Source organism: Mastomys coucha, unplaced genomic scaffold (genome assembly GCF_008632895.1).
Source record: "Mastomys coucha isolate ucsf_1 unplaced genomic scaffold, UCSF_Mcou_1 pScaffold9, whole genome shotgun sequence".
Classification (NCBI taxonomy): Eukaryota; Metazoa; Chordata; class Mammalia; order Rodentia; family Muridae; genus Mastomys; species Mastomys coucha.
In genome coordinates, this window is record NW_022196915.1 from 8,800,707 (window position 1) to 8,824,224 (window position 23,518).

Here is a 23,518-nt window from a genome sequence, read left to right on the forward strand (position 1 = left end):
CCCCCCCCGCACCCCCCTTTTCTCTGGGCATCTCCACCCCTCCATCAATTGTCAATGTGCCTCGACCGCAATCAATCAGTTATTTGTCAGCTCTTGTCAATCTGTTCGTGATTTATGTCAGCTTTTGTTGCTGATTACAAGGCGGGTGAGACTTGAAGGGAAAAAGAGAGACCGAGAGTGAGACAGAGGAAGGAAGAGACGGAGAAGGAACTGAAGGAGGGGGAAAGAGCAGCAGCCTCCTGGGACCTGTCTGTGTGTGTGTGTGTGTGTGTGTGTGTGTGGAGGGTGTGTAAGCAAAAGAAAGAAAGAGGGGAAAGGGGCGTCCACAGTCAGGAAAATGAAATAGTGAGAGTAAAGTGCGCAGGTGCACTCAGGACTCTGGAGTCTGGAGCACTGGCCTGGGACGTGCTCACTCCCTCTCGGGGTTGTTGAGACAGACACACCTTCCACCTTTGGGTGCTTCGGTCAATCCGGGTCGCCCAGTTCGGGTCTGCTTGGTACCTAAGAACGGCGCAGGAGACGACGTCTAATACGGAGGTTTCCCGCCTCTCTGGGAGAATCCCTCCCAGGCATGTAACTTGAGGATGTCCAGCTGCCGACCTCCGTAGTGTTCCGACCCCAAACTCAGGAACTTCTTTCCAAAGAGCCACAACATTAAATATAGTCCTAGTTCTGGAGGTTACTTGTGGGATAAACCTCCTTAATTCTGTGACCCGAGTTCGTAGCAAGAGTTGAATAGCTCAAGAGAAGAGGCCTGATCATGCGCATAGGCAAACAGGTCTCAGGCTCGCTCGCTTCCTCTCCCGGGTCTTTCGCTACTACCCCTCCGCTCGCCATCCCGACAGTCCTGGGAGCCGGGACTACATAGGGCTGCTCGACGGAATAACGTGGGCCATCCAGACAAGACAGACCTATGCGGGGAGAGGAGAAGGAAGGAACGCGAGAGGGAGGGGCGGCTGCCTGTGGAAACCGGTTCTTCAGGGAAGCGGAGCAGGACTTCGGCGTTCCCCTCGATTTGCGCCGTCACTCGGGCTGTTTGGAAAGAAGAGGGGAGGCGCTGTGCGTGCTGACTTGTACCTGGGTCTGGGTGCACACTGCGTATGCACTCCTGTGCCGCTGGGCTACTTCCATAACGTCCGCTCCGGGGTCACCGCCAGAAACTCGTAGAAAGTAGAAGGGGGTGAGAAGAGGACACACCCCCTTGCTCGAAGGGACTAGGGAGACTTTGAATTTCCCCTCCCCCCACTTTTCCGCAGAGCTCTTCTTTTGTTGTCAAGTCCTTTTGATAAATGGTGGGGCTGGGAGCGCTGGGAGCCGGGAGCCGATCTGCGCCCAGCGCTCGGGCGGGGGCCCAGCCTGGAGACCGGGTTCTGACCACCGTGCACCCTGAGCTGAACCGGGTACACTCAGGGGGGCTGGCTGGGGACTTTCCTTCGGTTTGCTAGCCTATTTCTTTCCTACCATCCCAGTCCCCATTTCCCTTCTGTTTCTGTCTCCCACTCCACGCGGATAACGAGAACTTTCTGGGGTGGGGGTGAGTTTTATAATTTTCTCGTAAGTATTCTTTCACAGAGTTTTGATTTTATTCCTTGATTCCTTAGGTTGGCAAAGTTAATGGGCTGGTAACTCGATTAATGGTAATTTGGAAAGAAGAGCGGCTGGGGCTGGTGTGTGTGTGTGTGTGTGTGTGTGTGTGTGTGTTAAGAACACCGGCGGTTTGTGATCCCCCTGCGACAATTGAGAAAGGTAAGTCTGTGAGACTATGGGCAAGATCACAGGCACCATTGTGAAGGTGCCTGAATGACCTCTGGAGACAAGAATCCAGCTTACATTTTGCTAGAATGGCAACCCTAAACTCTGCGGGGCAATGTCTCTGAAGCTACTTGTAGCCCGCGGGTGTTAGTGCCTGCCGGTGTCGCCCATTGTATGGGTGTAAAGGTGTCACCCTCTGGCCAGCTCCTGTGGTCCCAGCATAGCAAACTAGGCCTTGGAGCACCTGCCATAACGGCCTCTCAGAGAGGCCTGGACACTGAAAGCTGGCGCTGTGGATAAAACTGAGGATAGCAGGAGCAAGCGCAGGCCTGGAGTGTCCTCCTTCACTCCGGGGTTCAATTTCTAGGCGCAGTGTGTCTCTTTTCCTCCAATTCCAGTAGTTTTCTCATTGCACTAGGCAGTTCAAGAGAGGCCACCCTATCTCTTCAAGATTGGTAGAAGCCGTGGAATGGCTCTTGTCCCACATAGATTATACACGCGCTCACCGGTGTGCGCCGCGGTGTTCTGTGAGTTCTGGCCGTTAGCCGTGTTAAAACTCCGAAGGTCGGAGCGCACGGGGGCGCCTGGGGGTCTGCGTTCCCCGGGCTTTGGGTAGGCACCAGCATCTGAGCCTGCACACCTCTCAAGGGAGGCCAAATCTCCGAAGGCAGGCCAAGCAAGCTATGGAAGTTGGGGAGGGGGTGTTATTAATTACTTCAGGCTAGGCCTAATGCTTCCAACCCTCAGAGGTGGTTGGCATGGACGTCCTGTGGATTTTATTTGCACACAATGGACATGATTTGTTTTCTAAAAAAAAAAAATAGGTGTGGGCATGGCAGATATTTGAGGAGGAGGTGGAGGGGAGAAGGCGGAAGGGAAGAGAGCTGAGGAAAAAAGTTTGAAAATGCCTTGAACTATTCACTGTCGAGATGGCTAATCAGTATTGAGGCCGGAGGGCAGGCGGGCCGCCTTTCACCACCGCTTCCCTTTCATCTCTGGCTCGGCGGAGGCGCTCAATTAAAAGCCTATCAGTTTGTAAGTAAATCAACGCCTATCAGAGTTGTCACATCAAACAAAACGATTATTATTGCAGCCCGCCTCCCCTATTAATCTCCCTCGAAGATAATCCGCCTGACAGGTCAGGCCCGGCAAGCTGGAAAGCCTGGCCCAGAGCGCCCTAAGAGTCCTGGACTGGCGCAGGCCCCCAGGGGTCTCTACACCCAGGTTCTGTTCCGCCTAGCAATCCTCCTCGAGGGGTGACGGAAAGAGTAAGCCGAGCAAGCTAAGGATGCTGGACCCATTCCCTCCCCACCAGACTGCAGTTAGACCCGAGATTCCCAGGGGCCACTGAGGTGACGGTCACGCCCAAGCCTAACAGCTTTTCAAACCAGCAAGGCTTAGGGAGGGACAAGACTTGTGGCCCGGCTTAGTCCCAGGACCTCGACATAGCCTGTACTCTTCTGGGTTCACTCCTCTTTTTTTCCATTATAGTTTTTTTTCTTTTCTTTTTTTGACTCTCTGAACCTTTCTCTCTTCATTTCCTTTTTCTGAGTTGTCAGGGACTATTTCTTATTGCCTTACTCCATCCCCCTTCCCCCTGCTCCATGTATAAATGTCTACATGGTAGTCATAGTCTTAGGAAAAGGACGTTCTCAGGGCCCGGGTTATTTCTCTCTCCACGGGAGTGCATGAGAGTCTCAGTTTTTTTTTCTCCTGCAAATAAATAAATAAATATGCCCCCTAGTTTCTTCCCCAAGCCAGGATTTTTTAGAGGCTCTTTACCTCCTTAAAGGTTTTGTGTATTTGGGGACAGGGAAATAATAGAGCCAGTGCAGGATAGCTAAATATGTGGGTTGTTGCAAGCCCCTATTTGGAATTAGTATCTGGCCCCGGGAATTTTACAGTTCCAGCCTTGTTGACCTGGCCAATAGCCTCTGTGGAGCTTCACTGGGTGTTGGGATCTCAGCCTTTAGTGCATGAAGGAGTGCCTAGTATTTCTTAAGTAAATACGCCTAGGTTGTTGCTTCTATGACCACAAGCTAGAGCCTCAAGGACTGGAAGGGGTTTGGCTTCTGGACCCCTGGATTGTGGCCTTCTTCCTGATGTCTCTGGCTTCCCATTCTGGTAATGTCTTGGAGTTGAGCATCACCCACCTTTCTCTGCTATGCTTTTGGTCCAAGCTCAGATCCAAGTGGCCACTGCCACAACCAGACTAAGCCAGGACTGAGAGCTGGCTGAAGTGTCTGAGGGAAAGGGTTGTTGGAGGGACCCAAGACCTACTAATTTAAATGCCAGCTCTTCTCTAAGACACTGTCTGGGATCGCCATCCACAAGAACCCCAAAGGTGTTCTGCAGTTGAACATCCACACTGAGCATCTTCAGCCAGCAGCAGTTCTGCTGGGATTGAAGGCTGGGACTACCCAATAAGACTTACTTCAGACTGCTTGGTGCCCTGGGCTGCAGGACTAGGGGTTCCCACACAAGGCTCCCCAAAGTCCCTCAGTTTGTACTCACTTTCCAGTCTTATGAAAATAATTTATTTCTAAACTCAGAAATACTGTATATTCATATATATTTATACATATATAATGAATGCTGCACAGTGGCTCAGTTATCTGCTTGCCTAGAGGTTTCTTATGAGTTTATTTATGTCACCTTCACTGTACTGCAGATACTTAAAGAGTTATAGACAGGGCACTATTCAACTCTGGCTGTAGGAAATATTCACTAGGTGATTATTTAGACATAAGTTCTATCTTGGGCCCCGATAACACTCAAGCAAGGGATGTAAAAAAATACATCACAAGTAAGGACAAAACCAAATCAACCCTTGCTTTATAATTTTTCCAATTTAATTATATGTGCATACATTTAGAATTTAAGAATATATATTTTTTATCCTATAGGTGCCAATTTCCAGACGTGTTATGTTATGTGCCCTTGAAGCCAGAAGCAATAAATGGTATTGGTACTGAGCATTGAAATGTTTGTATAATTTTACCTCCACATGGCTAAAGCTTACACATGGCTCTGCAATAAATCCAATCTTGTCATTTTTAGACTCGACAGGATTTCTCTGGCCTTCGTTGGTGCCACATTAAACCGAGTACGTCCAACCAGCAGGCATCCAATTGAAAATAGCTCCCGGGTGGCATGTACCAGTGAGGCTCCGCTCAGTGACAGGCACGAGATGACTCCCTATGCCCAGGAAGCAGTGGGTTCAGCCCTACTGTTCTCTTGGCGCCCAAGGTTTCATGGCTTCTCCCTGCGGTGCTGGGCCTAGTAGCCCCCACATCTGCTCAAGCTTTAGAAACCTACAGGCTTTCTGAAGAGTCCGCCCCCAGCGAAAACTGAAAGCAAATTCCGCCGCAGAGTCTGAACTTTGCTTCAAGCAAGTTTCCTCCAGAGAATCAGAGGCGGCTTTAAGGGAGGACAAAGTATGAGCGCACGGGGGAGGGGACCTGGTGGCCTAGCTTGGCCAGAGGCAAAGTGAAGGCACCCCCTTCCTTATTTCTGTTACTTCTTAGTGCCCACCTCCCGTCTGCTGCAGATGCCCAGCATGGGTATCTACAGTTCACACCGGCCGGTACTGGAGAAGTAGCTTTGCACAGAGCCTTGCCCAGAATCGCCCGCCTGATCCTGCTTGAGAAAATTTGAGTCCAGATCACCTTCTGTGGGGAAGAATGGTTAGAAGTCAATCTGAGCAGTCCCGGGCCTAGCGCTCTGCCCTAACTTCCAGTCAGAGTGTAAGTAACCTGGGGCCACCTGCACAGCAAACTTCCAGCTCTGAGCCCCGACCTCTGATGAGGGCACTCACTGGGTCGTTTCGGCCTCTGCCCCCCCTCACCCCAAAGAAAAGCTTGCTTCAGGAGGATGAGTGTGTGGAGCCCACTCACACGTGGTTGCCCAGACCTTTCTAGATCCCCTAACCGCTTCCCTTGGAGATTCGTGGATTTGGGGTCCCGGCGAAGGTGCAAACTGAGCGCTTGGACTCTGGCGGGGGTGGCTGCCAGTATCTCCGCTGGGCCTGTCCCCAGGCTGGCCGTAGTGGGTGAGTGATGAGGGCAGAGAAGGGCGCCCATAAATCCCGAGTGTCAGGGCGAAAAACTCTCTTTATTGTCTGCATGATGGATGGGCCCGGGGACGAGACACCAAATACTTCGTATCGCCTTTAAATGGGAACACATTTTTTGCGGCCATAATTCATGTTTTTTAAATAGAAAGTTTGAAATGTTGCCTATATTTCACCGGCCCTGACATATTTATGAATCGCTCCTTGCATGCAAATATCATTATTTAAAGCGTCCGGGAGAGCGCGGGGGAGGGGAGGAGGCGCGGGCCCCTGGGGCGTGGGAGTGGTAAACCCGAGACCTGTAAATGGAGGGGGTTCATCTCCCTAAAAGGCAGATGATGGGGCGCGGAGAAAAGCTGTGTCTGGAAGCTGAGCACGCCCTGGGGCTTCGCTCTCGCTGACTATGTTGCTAGGCCTCCTGGGGAGGTCTGCTCGGCTTGGGACCAAGTGCAAGTTTCCAATCTTCAGGGGGAACCAAAAGATAATTTGCGACCTTCTTTGAAGCTAAAGCCACATTTTCCAAGAAATAAGTTAAAAAAGGAAGAGTTTAACAAACACAAGTAATAATAATAACAACCCAACGTGTTTCGTGTTCTTTGCCAGTACATCGATTTTTATTGATTTTCATTCTGCAAATCTGGGAGTGTCCGCACCCGGGTCGGGCAGCTGTCAGTATCCAGTCACTACGCAGAGTGGGTGGGGGACAATCCTCAGCTGTCACCGCCCGACCCCCATCCCCATCTATTCAGCTCTACATCTTCCAGGCACAACGGAGACTGCGCAAGACGCGGGGACACAAATGACCCGGCCCCCAAGCTGAAGAACTTCAGTCCCGCCCCTTCTATCTGCCCAGCTCCAGCATCACTCCGGGGCTCCGCGTTCTCTCTCCCCACCACTTCAGGATCAATACAGTCTCTTCCACTCTCCTAGTCAATCCTGCCCAGGAGGCACCTACACCTGTGCCGCCCTTACTTGCCCACACTTTACCTGTGAAGTTCTCAGCGGCGCCAATGGCCCCGCGGATAACCGAGAAAGGATGAGGAGAGCGGGAAAAGTGGGAGGGTCAGAGAGCAGCCAAGTTGCTCCGAGCCAGGATCCTCTCTAGGCCCGAAGTTGGGGTGTAGGTTTAAGTCGCTCTCGCAGCTGAATTGAGCGCTGGAGGGTTGAGACCCGGGGATGGGCGGGCCCAGCAGCACTTCCGCTGGGGTGGGGCTGAGGGCTGGCGTAGGCTCCGCCCCCTGCCGCGTTGACCCGCCTCCTACAATTCAGTTCTCACCGCTGAGAGTTTCTTCAGTGCCAGCCCAAAGCCTAAAGGCAGTGGCAGCTCCTTTTTCCTACCCGCCTTTACTTTCTTTTTACATCCTGAGAACAGAAGGACCTATCTATCAAGAGCCTAGGCCCCAGGTAGCGGTTTTTTTTTCCCCCAAGACTTATTCAAACTTCGGTCCTTTGGTGGACTTACCTGGTGCAGAGACCTTCAAGCTTTCTCTGGCATTCAACCATAGGTTCCGTAGAAGAGGTGGGAATACAACCAGTGTCTCCGGGGTCTCACCTTTCAGTAGGAACAAAATTTTTTTTTTTGCATTAAATATTTTTATGCAACTGCATGCCATTAAATAAATCCATATATCTCATTTAAAGGAAGTGAACATTCATATGTAATCAGTTGTCCAAATTAAAGCAAATAGTCTGTGGATGGGGAAACAAAACTAAGATGAAAAACAAAAACGCTAGCACTGTTTGATAGATTGCTTTGTGTCAGTACTATCAAAGAATTCTGTGTGAATTAAATGTCCTCAAAGCAACTCTCCAAGACAGTTGCTGTGAACATCCTGCTTTCCAGATAAATTGAGCGCAGAGAGGAGATATCAGCCTTGTCTCACATCTCTTCCTTTCTCTTCAGATCCTGGGGCAAGACTTCTGAAGTCTGGGATGTTTGCCCTGTTAACTGTATGCCTTTGGAGTTGAGAGGAGCTTTGAGCTGGAGGAGGAATTGTATGGAGAAGTTGAGAGGTGTCACCGGAGTGGTCTCAGCTGCTAGCCTCCTGGAGAAGCTGACCATTGAGAATCCTGGTTTCTCCTCTGAAGTCTCAACCAGGGCTGTCGAGAGCTCTTTGGGGGTAGGGGTGGTGATGGAGTAAAGCAGAGGCTTCAGACAGACACAGTTGCCTGGCATGCATGGAACAGAAACCCTGAGCTCAGTCCCAGCACTCACCACAAGGTATATGTGGTCTGTTCCTGTAATCTCAGCATCTGGGGTGGAAGCAGCCTTCATGAGACTGTATAAACGACAACAGAACTAAACAACAATAACAAAACTTCCAAAACAATAACAACAACAACAAAGCTGTGTCTGGAAGCTGAGCAGCTTGTTTCTCTTTGAAAAACATGTGTGGGTTCCAGCTTATCTTAGCGCCACTATGGGTCTGTCTCTCATGGCTGATCTGATCTGGCTTCTTAGGTCTTAGCCTCTTACCCCACTCATCCTGGGCTCCCACTATCCCTGGCTTTCTTTTGATTGCTCCAATAGGAGCCAGGCTACTTACTTCCCACCTCAAAGGCTTTGCTGATGCCTTCTGTCCACTCCATCTGGCTCCCCTTCCCTTTCCTTAGATCTTCAAGTACAGGCCACATCTCATGCATACTCCCTGAAACCTCAGCTGTTACAGGGTGTTCTGTAGAGAGTTTGTCTTCTCCTCAGGATGGTAAACTCCAAGGGCAGAGCCCGGAGCCCTTTCTTCCAAGGAATGAAGATAAATAAAAATAAACTCAATGATGTCGATTGGATGGATGATTACATCTCAGGCTCACTGCACTTTGGGAGGGGCACCATGAAGTCCACTCAGGTCCCAGATCTCTATTTTAGAGAGGGGAAAAATAACACAAATCTTATGAGAAATGTGACTACTTTGATCTTTACATTGTAAATGTCAATTAAGTAGAAGCTGGCCCTGGAGAGATGGCTCAGTGGTAAAGAGCACTGACTACTTTCCCAGAGATCCTGAGTTCAATTCCCAGCAACCACATGGTAGCTCACAACCATCTGTAATGGGATTTGGTGCCCTCTTCTGGTGTGTCTGAAGAGAGCAATAGTATACTTATACACATAAAATAAATACATTTTTTTTTTTTTTTAAAGAAGCTGGAGGAGTTGAAGAGGAGTAACGCCTTAGTTGGACTTTCAAAGTAGAAGATGTGCTGATTGACAGGATGCAGGAGAAAATATGCCTTGCCTCATGACTGCTCTTCCCAGTTCAGGCATACACATTAAGGTTCTAAGACTACTGGATAAGCTGCCCATCCTGGTGGCCCCCTTTCTTATGACCCTCTTCATAGACGGTAAACTCCATCAGTCCTTTGCTGCTATGATAACCGGCTCATTCTCCTGCCTATCCTCAGACTCTCATCCTTCTGATCCATCTGCCATACCTGCCTGGTTAATTTCCTTGACTACATCATTCCCTTGATCAGAAACCTTCAATGACTCCAATGACTCCCCGCTGTCCATGCATAACACTTAACTCTTCAGGAAAAAGTATGGTTTCAGACTATTTATGGAAAGCTTTAAGTTGCACACCACAGTTATGTATGTTCATATCAGCCAAGAAAATACTCAAAAATATAAAAAGAAAGGAAAAATAAAAAGCTTACCTACCTCCTCTCTGTTTCCCTCTTAGTTACCTGAGGTAGGTTTCCAGCGCTAGCTAGTTTTGAGTATACCTTTTTTCATTATGTGTGTGTGTGTGGGGTCAGGTTCTGGGATCACACTCAGAGCCCTTGGACATTCTAAGTACCTTACCCCATGAGCTACAGCCCCAGCATGTGCATACCACAGCACCTATATGGGGGCCAGAGGACAACTTTTAGTAATAAATTCTTTCCTTTTACCACGTGAGTTCTGATGATTGAACACAGGTCTCCAGGCTTAGCAGCAAGAACTTTGCCCACTGAACCATCTCACTGTCTACCCCGATTTTCCTTTACTTTCTTTGAGACATGGTTTCTCTATATAACTCAGACTGGCCTCTTCCTTTGAATTAGGTTCCTAACTTGTTTTTAAGCTTCACAATGATATATAAAAAATATAAATACAGCTGGGCAGTGGTGGCACACATATTTAATCCCAGCACTTGGGAGACAGAGGCAGGTGGATTTCTGAGTTCGAGGCCAGCCTGGTCTACAGAGTGAGTTCTAGGACAGCCAGGACTACACAGAGAAACCCTGTCTCGAAAAACCAAACCAAACCAAACCAAACCAAACCAAACCAAACCAAATCAAACCAACCAACCAACCAAACAAACGAACAAAAAACCAAAAAAAACCCCAAACCATATATGTATATATGTATATATATGTGTGTGTGTATAAATATATATCATTTTAAAGCTACTTCTTTAATGTTAATTTTTATTTATTTTTTCCATTTTATGTGCATTGGCATTTGGCCTGCACGTATGTCTGTGTGAGGGTGTCTGACCTTGGAGTTACAGACAGTTATGAGCTGCCATGTGGGTGTTGGGGTTTGAACCCAGTTCCTCTGGAAGAGCAGTCAGTGCTCTTAACTGCTGAACCATCCCTCTAGTCATATATATATGTATATATATATGTATATATACACATATATATATGTATATACATACAATATAGTGCTTATTCAACCATTCTACCATCAATGCACAAATAGATTGCTACCATGTTTCTTTTTTAAATTGTCATTTATTTATTTATTTATTTATTTATTTTACACTCCAGATTTTATTCCCACTCCTGGTCTGCCCTCTGACTGTCCCATATACCATACCTCCTTCCCACCCTGCTACCATGTTTCTTTAATTAATAAAATTTTGTGCTTGTATTATTGCAATCAGTGATTTTATTTTTGTAGGATGGAGTACCAAATTACAATAGTCTATACAAGAGCCAAATTAAATTTCTTTGTTCTCACTACGTCCTGTGTTTTTCTTTTCTTTTTTCCTTTCTTCTTACCTTCCTTCCCTTTTCCTTCCTTCCCTTTTCCTTCCTTCCTTCCTTCCTTTCCTCCTTTCCCTCTTCCTTCTTTTGAGACAAGGTTTTCAGTGTAGACATGGCTGTCCTGGACCTCACTCACTCTGTGGGCCAGGCTGGCCTTGAACTCAGAGATTCCCTATGTCTCTGCCTCCCAAGTACTAGGATTAAAGGCATGCAACATCACCGTCCAGTCCCTGTATTTTTTACCTACCTCTGTCTCCACTTCCTGAGATGGCCCTTGTCTCCATTCTCAACCAATTTCTAATCCTGCAACGACCAAATCTGATACTAGCTATGCTGTTGCCATCCCCTTTTCTTCTCCTCACCAGTGTAATGATGTGTCAGGTCCAGGAGTAGTTTAAGATCAGTGTAGAACAACCATAACCATCCTGTCTTCTTTTCCAACCATCTTTGCAGCGAGGGATGGCCACAAGACCACAGGAGAGGAATGTTGGAAAATACTCTTTTGTCATCCTCCAAGGGGATGTTGCAAATGGTCTGGCCTGTCTCTTACTTTCTGTTTTCTCTTCTCCTGTGAACTTGAACCAAACATCTAGAGCGATAGCCACCATGACCACAAGGAAAGTCTAAGTGAACAGTAGAGTGATCCTCAGTACTGCTGTCACTGGAACATGAAGCCATCCCCAGGGTTCCCACCAAAATCTTCCTTGGGGGAAGAAAGTCTCTACTTTAGCCAGTGAAATAGAGTTTTTATATTTTCAGAAAAATATCTTGTTAACTGTCTTAGGGTTTCACTGCTGTGAACCATGGTAACTCTTAAAAGGAAACCATTTAATTGGGGCTGCCTTACAGTTTCAGAGGTTTAGGCCATTATCATTATGGTGGGAAGCATGGCAGCATGCAGGTAGACATGGTGCTGGAGAAGCTGAGAGTTCTTTATCATGATCTGCAGGCAGCAGGAGATGCGAGCCACACTGGGTGTTGTTTGAGCATATGAGACCTCAAAGCCCGCCTCCACAGTGACAAGCTTCCTCTAACAAGGCCATACTTCCTCCAACAATGTCACACCTTCTAATAGTGCCTCCCTAAGGGTCAAGCATTCAAAGACTCGAGTCAGTGGGAGCCAAACCTATTTAAACCACCACATTAACCTTCCTGCTTAGCAATTCTCTCCAGTGGTGTTATGCCCTGGGGGGTACCAGCACAGTGATCCAAAAAGGTGTTTGAAACGTAACTTGGAGATTTTCCTTGAGGATGAGGAATGTCTCTCACAGTCTCTGGTTGATAGTGCTGTTTGTGGGGAGGCTCGGCCTTATTGTTGGAGGAAGTGTGTCACACTGAAGGCAGGCTTTGGGAGTTTAAAGGTTCAAACCAGTTCCAGTTTGTTTTCTCTGCTCTGTGCTTGTGGTTCAAGATGTGGACTCTCAGCTTACTTCAGCCACCACACCTGCTGCTCCCTCTACCCCCAGGATGGATAGTATCCCTCTGGAGCTATAAGCCACAAATAAACCTTTTGCTCTATAAATTGCCCTGGTCATGGTGTTTATCATAGCAATAGAAAAATAACTAATACAGATGGATTTTGAAATAGCCTCAGAAGCAGGCAAGCATTCCTGTGAGATGACTTTGGTATTTTAGAATAGTAGTCGAGTGTGGGAGAACCTTTAATCCAGGGCACTACAGTAAAGTAGTTAGCTCATATAGACATGGTTAGTTCTCTTTTTTTGACTTTTAAGTGTCTGAAAGCCTTTCATGTTTGGTGGAAACTGGGGTCTGCTTCTAAGTACTGATGCGGTATATGAGACGGGCTGCATTTACCTTGTTCCTGCCCCAGCAGCTGAGGCCCCACCAGGGAAATCCCCTACCAGGGTCTCTGATTCTGAAATGGGAGAACAGGGGATGAAGAATCATTTGGAAACCCTTGTCAGAAACACTGAACCTGCGACAATGACAGTGGCATGGGGAGGCAGAGCAGAGAGGACAGATCCTGCCCTCTATGTAATGATGGTGGGCGTTCAGGCAGTGGCCTAACTGTACTTGTACAGTAGCATGGCCATCTCCAATCCTGGCCACTGCCAGTTCCTATTTACTCCTACATGGCCACGCCGCTACAACAAGGCCACTCCTGCCCATGTCCCTGGTTGGGTTGCTGGTCTTCTTTCTAGTTCCATGAACTTCTTTATATTCTAGTAGTAGTTTTCTCCTCCTCCTCCTCCTCCTCCTCCTCCTCCTCCTCTTCCTCCTCCTCTTCTTCCTCCTCCTCTTCCTCCTTCTCCTCCTCCTTCTTCTCTTCCTCCTCCTCCTCTTCTTCTCCCTCCTCCTCTTGAACTGTTTAGAGTTAAGTCTCTGTTACTCACAGTTAACAGTGTCAACTGATTTGTTACAGTCTGGCCTTCTGGGTGCCTTCTAGACATGCCTGATGGTTATTAGATTGTGCTGTGAGCTCCATCAAGCAGCTTGGTCAAATGCCTCCAATCTAGCCTGGTGATGACTTCAAGTGAAAACCATGTTATATTCAGCTCGGGTTCTACTGAGCCAAGTGAGAGAATCATACTGAATGGCTTTATTGCATTCGAATACTCATGGTGTCCCAACTACTATTTGGGTTAGGTTCAGGACACTACCCTGCCTACATCTTACCAAAGCCCTTGTTGGAGAGAATACCACCCACCTTCTTTGCAAATACACATCACCTCTCCTCTTTACTTCCATCTCCCCCTGGACGGCACATAATATGTCTGATGGTGGCTTCTAAGCATCAAAGAACACTGCCAAGATCAACCACCTTAGGTAACAATCAACTCCAAGTCTTCACAGTAAAGCTTAAGTGCTTAAATACCTCATAATACACAGTGTTGGTGAGGTGTCCCCTTCTGTAGTCCCTGCCCAGAGCCCAGCATCTCTCTCCTTCCACATGAGCTCATCATGAGCGTCAGCCTGTAACAAGCTCTGGGTCCAACTACTTCAGTCTGAAAGATAGCATCATTATGCCTTCACTTACTAGGTGTGTGGCCTGGTGAGGGTTTTGACCTCTGAACCTTCCATTTCCTCCTCTGCAAAATGAGAGTAATAACAGTCTCCACTTCATACAGTCAATGGGGAAATGAGAAAAAGAGTGCTTTGCCTGGCATATAGAAAGCACTCATGGTGGCCATTACTGTAATCATTTGCTCCTTCTGACCTCTGAACCCTTGGAGTCCTGTCTGCGCTTCTTGTCTGGCTCTTAATTATCTACTAATTAGTGATAACTTTTATTAGCTATTTAAATTTTCTTAGTTTAATTTTGGGCTGTGTGTGCGTGTGTGTGTGTGTGCGTGTGTGTGTGTGTGTGTGTGTGTGTATGTGTGTGTTCAACTTTCTAATTAGATCTTGAACTCCTCAAGGCTTGAGCCTAGATGCGTTCTTTCTTTATATTCTCAAAACTGACGAGCAGCGGGCTAAGTAGAAAGCAGGCACTAATTAATGAACATTTATTAAAATGAGTTGTAGAATGTCCGACAACCAGAATAGTCCTTTCCCAACCAGGGTCTCCCTTATTCCCTTAATCCTTGACACAACCCTGTGAGGTATATACTGTTACGCCCACTTTGCAGATAAGGAGGCCAAGGTTTCTGGGGGTAAAATCATCTGCCTTTTATAGTCTCCAAGCAACCCCCTTTCAGAAATTCTCCAAATGCTTCCTTCTTGAGCTCCATACACTTTCTCTTCCAGTACAGTCAGCATCTCCGTCAGCTCTGATCTTTGTCCATGGGGAAGGATGATGGTGATAGAACATTCATAGAAGAGTGGGCTATGAAGGGGCAAGGGCATGCACACGTGCAGTACCTGTCACCTATACGGCAGGCTGACAGCATCTGTGGGACCACCGATCCCCTCTGGAATTGGACTGTGGGTGACTCTAACTTTCTTCCTGCTCACCCACTTTTTCTGCCACAAACATGCATTGCCTCTAAGAGTAGGGAGTCAACGCTGGGACTTATATGCTTCCTTTACTTGTTTAAAAGAACCGATAGAGAACTTTTCAGGGGGGCGGGGGGAGGAAGTGCCTGTCCACTTCTTGGAAGCAACCCCCCCCCCCTTTGCTTTCAGCCAGGTTCCCACCTCTGAACCCTTCCCTGGAACCTATTAGTCACAGGTTTGAAATGCTGGGGTGGGTTGGAGAAGAAGTGACGGGTGTGGGGTGGGAATTTGGGGAGTCTTTTATTCCCTGCATCTCAAAGGCTGTCAGGCTGTTGAGGGGTGGAAATGACTGGTAATTAGTGAGCCTTCCCTGCTGCATACACTAAAGACACTTCGCAGTCTCTGTGACCTCTGCGCCCGGTGAGGCTTTGTTATGTAGATATTCTTAATTGGGTGAGTCACTGCAAACAGCCTTGGCAAGAAAGTTGTGGGCTATGTGGCTGTGAGGCTTCAAACCACTCTGCTCTGACACAGGCGTGGAGGTAGGTGTGAGGGCCTGGTGCTGGCATCCAAAGTCCTTATGTAAATGTATGTCTCCGCACAAGGAAGACATGATCTCCACTGCTTGGAAACCTGCACACTATGTCTTGGGTGTCTGTAGTGTGGAAAAATGACATCCTGTGGCTTCCCCTTTTCTGTCTTTCCCTTCTCCCTAGTTTATTGATCACTGATTCTTGGCAGGTGATCAATACATTTCAAAAGGATTCTCTATATTCAAGGACTGACCAACTTAAGCCAGGAACAAACATCAATGCGGAAGCAACCATTTAATATCAAAGTAGAGGAGGCATTAAGAGGGAATTTCAGACCCTACAGGAGTCACTGGCAGCTTGGTCCATTGAGCAAAACTTGTTCATGGGTGTGATAGTTTGGATGTAATAGGCTCCATAGGCCCATGGAGAGTGGTACTATTAGGAGGTGTGACCTTATTGGAATAGGTGTGGTCTTGTTGGAGAAAGTGTGTCACCATGGAGGTGGGCTTTGCAGTCTCATATATGTTTAAGCCACACCCAGTGACACAGTCTCTTTCTGTTGCCTGTGGATCAAGATGTAGACTCTCTGCTCCTCCAGCACCATGACTACCTGTACACTGCCATACTTCCTACCATGATAACGATGGACTAAACCTCTGAAACTGTAAGCCGACCGCAATGAAATGTTTTCCTTTATAAGAGTTGGTGTGGTCATGGTGTCTCTTCACAGCAATGGAAACTCTAAGGTAATGGCTGAGGAGGATCTTGGGAGGGCCTCTCCTGAGAGTAAGTTCCAGAACATGGATCCATTATCAGGTCATTGTCATACCCAGAGTTGTGATCCCAGTGTTCTGATCTTAGCTTACTTAAAGGAGCACAGAGTGGCATGGAAGTGACTCACAGGGTCCCATCTGCTGCTTCTCCCAGAGGAGGACACAATGACTGTGACATAAAACTCATCCTGTCCCAAGCAAGACTCATCATTTCACCCATAAATGGTACATTGGGGAGTGACACCATAGTGACTTTTCCAACCTCTGCTCCTGAAAGTCAAAGCAATAGGCTGCCATGTTTTCAGACATTCCCTGTTAAGTTCCCCCCACCCCCACTACTTTCTCCCTTCAGCCCTCATGGCTCTTCACAAGAGGTAGGGTATGCTCTGAGAACCCGTGAGGACATTTCTCTGACCACCCTCCCCATCTAAACATCCTCTACAAACTGATGGCCCTGAAGCACAAATGTCATCATTCGTGCCCCCACATCATCCTCTGAACTAGGCCCCAGAGCTCTCTCTAGTCCGGTCTCTGCTTACCTCTTTTGCTGTCTATATTGTCAAGGTCACCATGACTCTTATGTTGTTCATTCCTGGGTTAGGCCAAGATCCCTTGATCTTGAGCGCCCCAGACATAGCTTATCATTCCCACTTTCTTCCTTAATGTTTTAATTAAGGAAATGTCAAGTTTATGAGAAAATTTAAGGTAGTGAAATCCCTCTGCTCACCTAGAGCCCCCGGTTGTCACTGCCACATTGTCTGTCACCTTTCCCACTGAACCATCTTAATGGTGTATGAATTTTGATGTGTAGCCCTAATTTCTTCATACTGCATATTTCAGGCCAAAAGATAGTTTTTTTTAAAACTATGTCTTTTTTTTTTCTTAAAACCTGTGGTACAATTTGCACAAGTAAGAAAATCAATGTTAATTCAGTATCATCAATCATATTTTCAAACGGTTCAGATTTAAATGTTCCCAGTTGTCTGTGAAATGCTCTTGTAAGCTTTTTATCTCCAGTTCCACTGTCCAATCATAGATCAGGCATCCTGCATGGTTTCTCTTCCCCCTAAGGTCTCATAGCCCTGGCTGATGTGGAACTCACTGTAGCCTAGGCTACCCTCAGTGTAGGCTATTCTAGTTTCAGCGTCCCGAGTGCTGGGGTTACAGATGTGTGCTTGGGAAGAAGCTGTACTGTGTCTTTAGCTGATTTCATCACCCAGACTCTTCCATGCCCCACCCCCATTCGCCTTTTGGATGGCCTAGTCCAGATGTGTTGTGATATACTCTACTTTCTGCATTTGTTGTTCTGGTTCAACATTTTGGCGGGAACAGCATATGAGGACTCTCTGAGCACACAGCCCATCTGATCACGTCAGAATGTGCAATGCCAGGCCATTGGAGATGCTGTGTGTTTATTGGACTAGAGACAGAGAGATTGGACAGAGAGATTGCTCCACTGGCAAGATGTCCTTATCCTGTAACATATACGTAATCCTCTGTCAGTTGATGCCCAAGCCTGTGTGAATACCACAGTCATACAGTGCTTCTGCCACCCCTCATGACCCTTGGCTGCATGGCAGTGACATTCCAAATCTCCTTTTTTGGTCCCTTATTGACTTAAGAGTTCTCAATGTCCCTTTAGCCTTCCTTTCCCTCTTTTGTTGCCCCTCAGGCTCTGTGGTGCTCCCCTAATCCCCCCTAACTTGTGGCTCTTGGTGTGCACTAGGGCCCAGGCTTCCTATTTCCCGACTCTTTTTTGGGGGGGCTTTATATGCCAAACAAAGCTGAAGACACTCATATTTCTAATTCTACTCCAGATCCATCTCCCAAACTTTGTGACAATCTCCAACCTTCAGTTTTGCCTCTCTACTTAATGTCTCAAAGTCATGTCAACTATGTCAGGTCCAGAGTTAAGACTACAATCCCCTCTCCCTGCTCAACTGCTCAGCCCCAAATCTTGGAGTCATCTTTAACCCCCATGTTTCTTATACTTTTCCTGTCCAAGCCATCAGTCATCCGCATTTGGTTGTTACCATCTTTAAAGGTGTCCTGGCGACGTGCACTGCCCACAGGATTCCTGTGATAGCCTGCTGTTTAGTCCCCTCTCTCTATGCTGTCCTTCTCTCTCTATGGTCACTGTCACCACAGCAGCCAAAGCGATCTTCAGAAAATGCAGGTGAGTTGGATCATGTCGGTCTGCTGCTCAGGCCTCTCCTCAGCTGAAGCAGAAATCCTAGTCCCAGGTTAGTGTTTCCGGTTTACACCAGCAGGGCCCAGTGTGCCCCACCTCATGACGCCATTGACCATTTCTCTTTCACTTGCTTCAGTCACTCTGACATCTCTCGAGGTCTTCAGATGCTTTACTGCCTCAGGGTAGGCCTTTGTTTCTTCCATTCCTGTTGTGGGGACCCCTCCTCCCCCACCCTGTGCCCATGTGACTCTCCCCCTACTTCCTACAGTATTTGCTCCCAGTCTCTCTCCTTCCTGCTCATCTCATCTCATGCATCCCTGTACTTTTGTCCAGCACATGCTCTATTATTGTCCAGAACATGCCTTACCACCAAGTGACATTGTGCTTATTATCCCCTGAAAACAAGCTCTCCACAGTTAGAAGCTTGGTTTCCCTTACTGGTCCATCACCAGGGTTTAAGTTAATGTCAGGCACAAGGTAGGCAATATATATATGAATCTGCATATTACATGTACATGTATATTATATGTACATTATATGTATCTTATATATATTATATGCATACCATGTATATGTATATGTATATAATATTCAAAATATTTGGAAGAAAGGGAGTGTGTGCATATGTGTGCATGAATGTGCATGTGTATGTGTGTGTGTGTGTGTGTTTGAGACATTTTCATGTAGGCTTGGTTAGCAGAGGCTGGTCTTGAACCTTTGGTCCTCATACATTCACCTCCTGTGCTAGAATTGGAGGTGTGTGCTACCACACCCTGCTTCAAATTGTATTATTTTTATTATCTTTTGAAGTGTTACCCAGGCTTGCCTAAACTCATGTTCTTAAATCATCAGCCTCATGAATTACAGGGTCCACAGGCACAGGCCACTGAGCCTGGTTACTATATATATTTTGAATGAATGAATGAATGATTGACTCTCTAGTACCTCACCATAAACTATAAATTCTCATGGCTTTAATGAAGTAGTGACAGTCTAACATGTCCGCATTCCATACCGATCAGTCACTAGTAGCCAATGCAGTGAGAAGGACAACCTTGGTGTGCCTAGGGCTGGAATTCAGGGTGGAGATGGTAGCCAATAGCTAGAGAACAGGGACGTAAGGCTGGTGTGGCCCGTGCTCCTTACATGTCCATGTATGTCGATGCTGCATCTGTGAGATCTATGGTGCAGCCATGTGTAAGACTGGCACATCAGGATTTCCCTTCTCAAGTATACTCCAGGCCTTCCACAGGACTACAGATGCTCTGTATCGCCCACCTTAGCTTCAGCACTGTGGTTTCCAGGCCTCAGCCCACCTATGCTTTGAAAGTAAAAAGCACATCAAAGCCTGATGTAGCTGCCCGTGCTTCTCTTCTTTTTGGAAACTTTATTTACTTGTGTGTGTGTGTGTGTGTGTGTGTGTGTGTGTGTGTGTGTGTCACAGCACTTGGGGAAGCCAACTCTCTCATTCTACCATGTGGGTCCCAGGGATTGAACTCAGGCCATCAGGCTTGGGAACAAGTACCCCTACTTACCCAATGAGCTATTTTGTCAGTTCTGGGATTCTCCTCCTATTGGCTGGAGTGATATTCTCTGAAGTGCTTCAGTTCCAGGCTGTCACTCATAAGTATTGTCGATTTGACAAGCTCTAGAATCTCTTAGAAGACAAAACTTTGGGACTGTGAGGAACTTTCTAGATTAGATTAGTTGAAGTGGGAGGACCCAAATGTGGACAGCACTGACCCAATGTGGGTTGGGGTTCTGGACCAAACATACAAAAACTAAAGTGAGCTGAATACCTTAGCCTGACCACAGACACAATGTTACCAGCTGTCTCATGCTCTTGCAGTCACTTGCCATCAGAACTTCCCTGGAGTGATGGACTGACCCCTCAAAATGTAAGCCAAGATACAGCTTTTTTTTTTTTTTTTTTTCCTGCTTAAGTTGTTTTAGTCAGGCATTTTGTCCCGGCAATGAGGCAGGTAACTAACACACCACTCAAGCATAAGTAGTGGCAGTAAGAGATCAGGCACAGCTTTGTGCTTGCCAGTCCTGTCTGGGAGACCCTTTGTGATGGTTTGTAGATGCTTGGCCCAGGGAATGACACTATTAGAAGATGTGGCCTTGTTGGAGTAGGTGTGTCATTGTGGGCATGGGCTTAAGACCCTCCCCCTAGCTGCCTGGAAGTCAGTCTTCCACTAGCCACCTTCAGATGAAGATGTTGAACTCTCAGCTCTGCCTGCACCATGCCTGCTTGGATGCTGTCCTGCTCCCACTTTTGATGATAATGGACTGAACCTCTCAACCTGTAAGGCAGCCCAATTAAATGTTGTTCTTATAAGACTTTGCCTTGGTCATGGTGTCTGTTCACAGCAATAAAACCCTAAGATACCCTTTTTCCAGGTCTTTCTGTGTCAGGCCCTATGTCAAGGTTCTGATTACATTTCTTCCTCAGAAGAGCCCTTTTCAGGACATCCCAGAGCTGCTCAAAGGTTGTGCAGTTTGGGTATCACAAAAGACACCATCCGAGATAGTGAGTAGAGCTCAAGATGCAGCCAGGTGTCACGTGAGAAAGGCTGGTTATCAGAACAATTGACAGAGTGCTTAGCCAGCTTGTCCACCTCCCATACTTTCATGGTACTTTCATCTTCATAGCCTACATCAGTGTGTTCTTGAGATCATGTTATGAACCTGCTTGGTACCTATCTCTCTCTGCCATAACCCAAGTCTCACAGGCATAGGCATTAAGAAAAATATCTGACTTGTTCCTGCTTGTATCCCAGGGCCCAGCACATAGTAAGTACTTTGTGATATCTGCTAATAAATCTTTTCTTTGTTTTGGGGAGATAAGTATTCTTACATGTACTTAACATCTTTCTTCCTGTTTGTCAGTTTTCTGATACTGTAACAAATTGCAGAGACAATAACTTATAAAGATGAAAGGTTTATTTTGGCATCTGGTTTTAGGGGTTTCAATCTATGACTGGTCAGCCTTTTGGCTTTTGCCTCTGTGGGGAACATGGCTGCAAAATTTCCCACTAGGCCTCATCTTTCAAAGATTTCTACCATCTTCCAATTATGCTGTGCTAGCCACCAAACCTTTAACACACAGGCCTTTCAGGGAACTCCAGATCCAATGTGTAGCATAGTCTTATTCATCAAAAGATCCTGGGCTGGGCATGTGACTCAGTTGGTAGAGCACTGATTTGGCATGCACAAAACCCTAGTTGGCTCCTATGCTAAATACATGCAATGTGGTATTTCATTCTGATAAAATCCCAGGAGGACTAGTAACTCAGTCATCCTCAGCTATACAACCAAGTTGGAGACCAGCTACAAAAGACTTTGTCTAAAAATTACAAACACCTTCCCAAACAACAACAAAATTTCCTCAAACTCCTAAGGTTTGTTTGCACTTGAAGAAAGTTGAGCTGCACACTTATTATAGGTTCCCATTACTTAGTGACAAAGATGGACATCATACCCAGGCCACAGTGTGACCACAACACGGTCAGAGCTGACCTTCCTTTGCCCTCAACCTCTGGAGCTGGTGGTTTCAGGTCCAAGGCTAGCCTTTATTGTTTCTGCTCAGAGTTTCATAGTCTGGAAATGCAGGAAGGGACTTGGAATTAATTTCAGGAAATCCTTCCAGAACTCTTGTGTGTACATTCTTATTATTGCCCTCCATGTGTTCTGAAATAATCTTTGTGAATAACTATGAAAATAAATCTCAGGAACAATGATTTTATTTCCAGGGATCCATTTATTCACCATCATCTCTTTAGAGGCAGGACAAATAGGAGCACTGGGGAGTGAGTACAATTTGCAACTAGGCAGGATAAGTAGAGAGAAAAGGAATATGTATCCCCCTAAAAGCTGTAAAAGGAGAGGAAGAACACAAATAGCCATTTCCTTGCAGGTAGAACTTCAAAGATGTTATTTCTGATGCATCTATGTGGGGCTCTGGGTGAGGAAAACAGCTTCAGCATGATCAGCAGCGACTAGATGTGAGATGATACCTTCAAGTCCTCCTCAGGCTGTGCTGGTGGGATGTGGGAGGAGTCCTAGTTTCTTAGTCATGATGGGGGCAGCTGCTTATTTGCTGGTTGTGCTGGGCAAGCATCTTCTATTCTCCAGGCTGTGGTTCTCAACCTGTGGGTTGTGAACCCTTTGGGGATCACATATCAGATATCCTGCATATCAGATATTTACATTACAATTCATAACAGTAGCGAATTATAGTTATAAAGTAGCAATGAAATAATTTTATGGTGGGGGGTCACCACAACATGAGGAACTGTATTAAAGGGTCACAGCATTAGTGAGGTTGAGAACCACTGTTTAGACTTTGGTTTTCTCAGCGAGTAGCTGGAGTTGATAATTTATCCCCCCCCCTTTCCTTCTTCCCTTTTTTCCTCCCTCTCTCCCTCTTTTCTTCCTACCCCTCATCTCTCCCTTTCTTCTTTCCTCCTTCCCTTTTCTTCTTTTCACATTCCTTTTTCAAGATGCAGTCTCACACTCTGGTTTGGAATTCACTACGTAGCCCAGACCAGCCTTGAAATTAGGGTGATCCTCTTGACTCAGCCTTCCAAACTGAAGGCGGGGATTACAGATGTGAGCCACCAGGCACCACTGTGGAGCAGCTGATTTGGACATTTACAAGTCCTAATTACAGGAGGGGCAAGGGGACCTGCTTCCTGAACTTACCCTCGAATTCTGTGAATTTAACTGAGGGTCTGAGGAGCCCATCCCCGATTTCTAGGCCATAGAACCTCTGTAAGTCAAGTTGGGGTTCTAGAAAGGTACCTCCTCACTGGAAATCGACAATTGATACTGATTTTCTTGTTCCCGTTCTCATTTCCTTGACAAAGTCTAGTATGAACATCTTTCTTCTGAAGCACAGATGACTCACCTCCTAAGCCAAGGGAGACTTGAGGAACTTGCAAGTTCCAGGCAAAGGGACCAATTCCGGATTCTCAGGATCTGTTAAAACTATGCTAAAAGAAGGGTAGGTAGTGAGTGCAGTGTCAGCAGCCAAGTCTCTTTTTCTTGTTCTTTCTATATCATTCTCTCTCTGTTCCTTATTTTGTTTTATTTTACTTTATTATTTTGAACTAGGGTCTCACTATGTAGCCCTGGCTGGCCTTGAACCTCACAGAGATCTGACTCCCCTTAACTTCTTAGTGGTGGGATTAAATGCATGTGCTGCCAGGTTCAGCTTCTTCTTTCTTACTTTTAGGTGCAAAAGTAGTATACTCATGTTACAAACATAGAAGAGAGGGCAGAAGCCCCTCCCACCTCACCTTCCCCAGACTCTCTTCTCCTTTCC

At 46.7% G+C, this 23,518-nt stretch overlaps 1 long non-coding RNA gene across 3 annotated transcripts; it reads left to right on the forward strand.

Annotated features, from left to right (window-relative positions):
• Positions 1 to 1,425: 1,425 nt before the first annotated feature.
• Positions 1,426 to 8,611, forward strand: LOC116084550. Of its 3 annotated transcripts, none has more exons than XR_004116154.1 (3): positions 1,426 to 5,189; positions 5,280 to 5,498; positions 7,728 to 8,611. It is a non-coding gene; the product is annotated as an uncharacterized LOC116084550 (long non-coding RNA). The 3 variants fall into 3 exon arrangements; XR_004116153.1 differs by having other exon boundaries at positions 1,426 to 4,714; positions 4,813 to 5,498; XR_004116152.1 differs by having other exon boundaries at positions 1,426 to 5,498.
• The last annotated feature ends 14,907 nt before the right edge of the window (positions 8,612 to 23,518 follow it).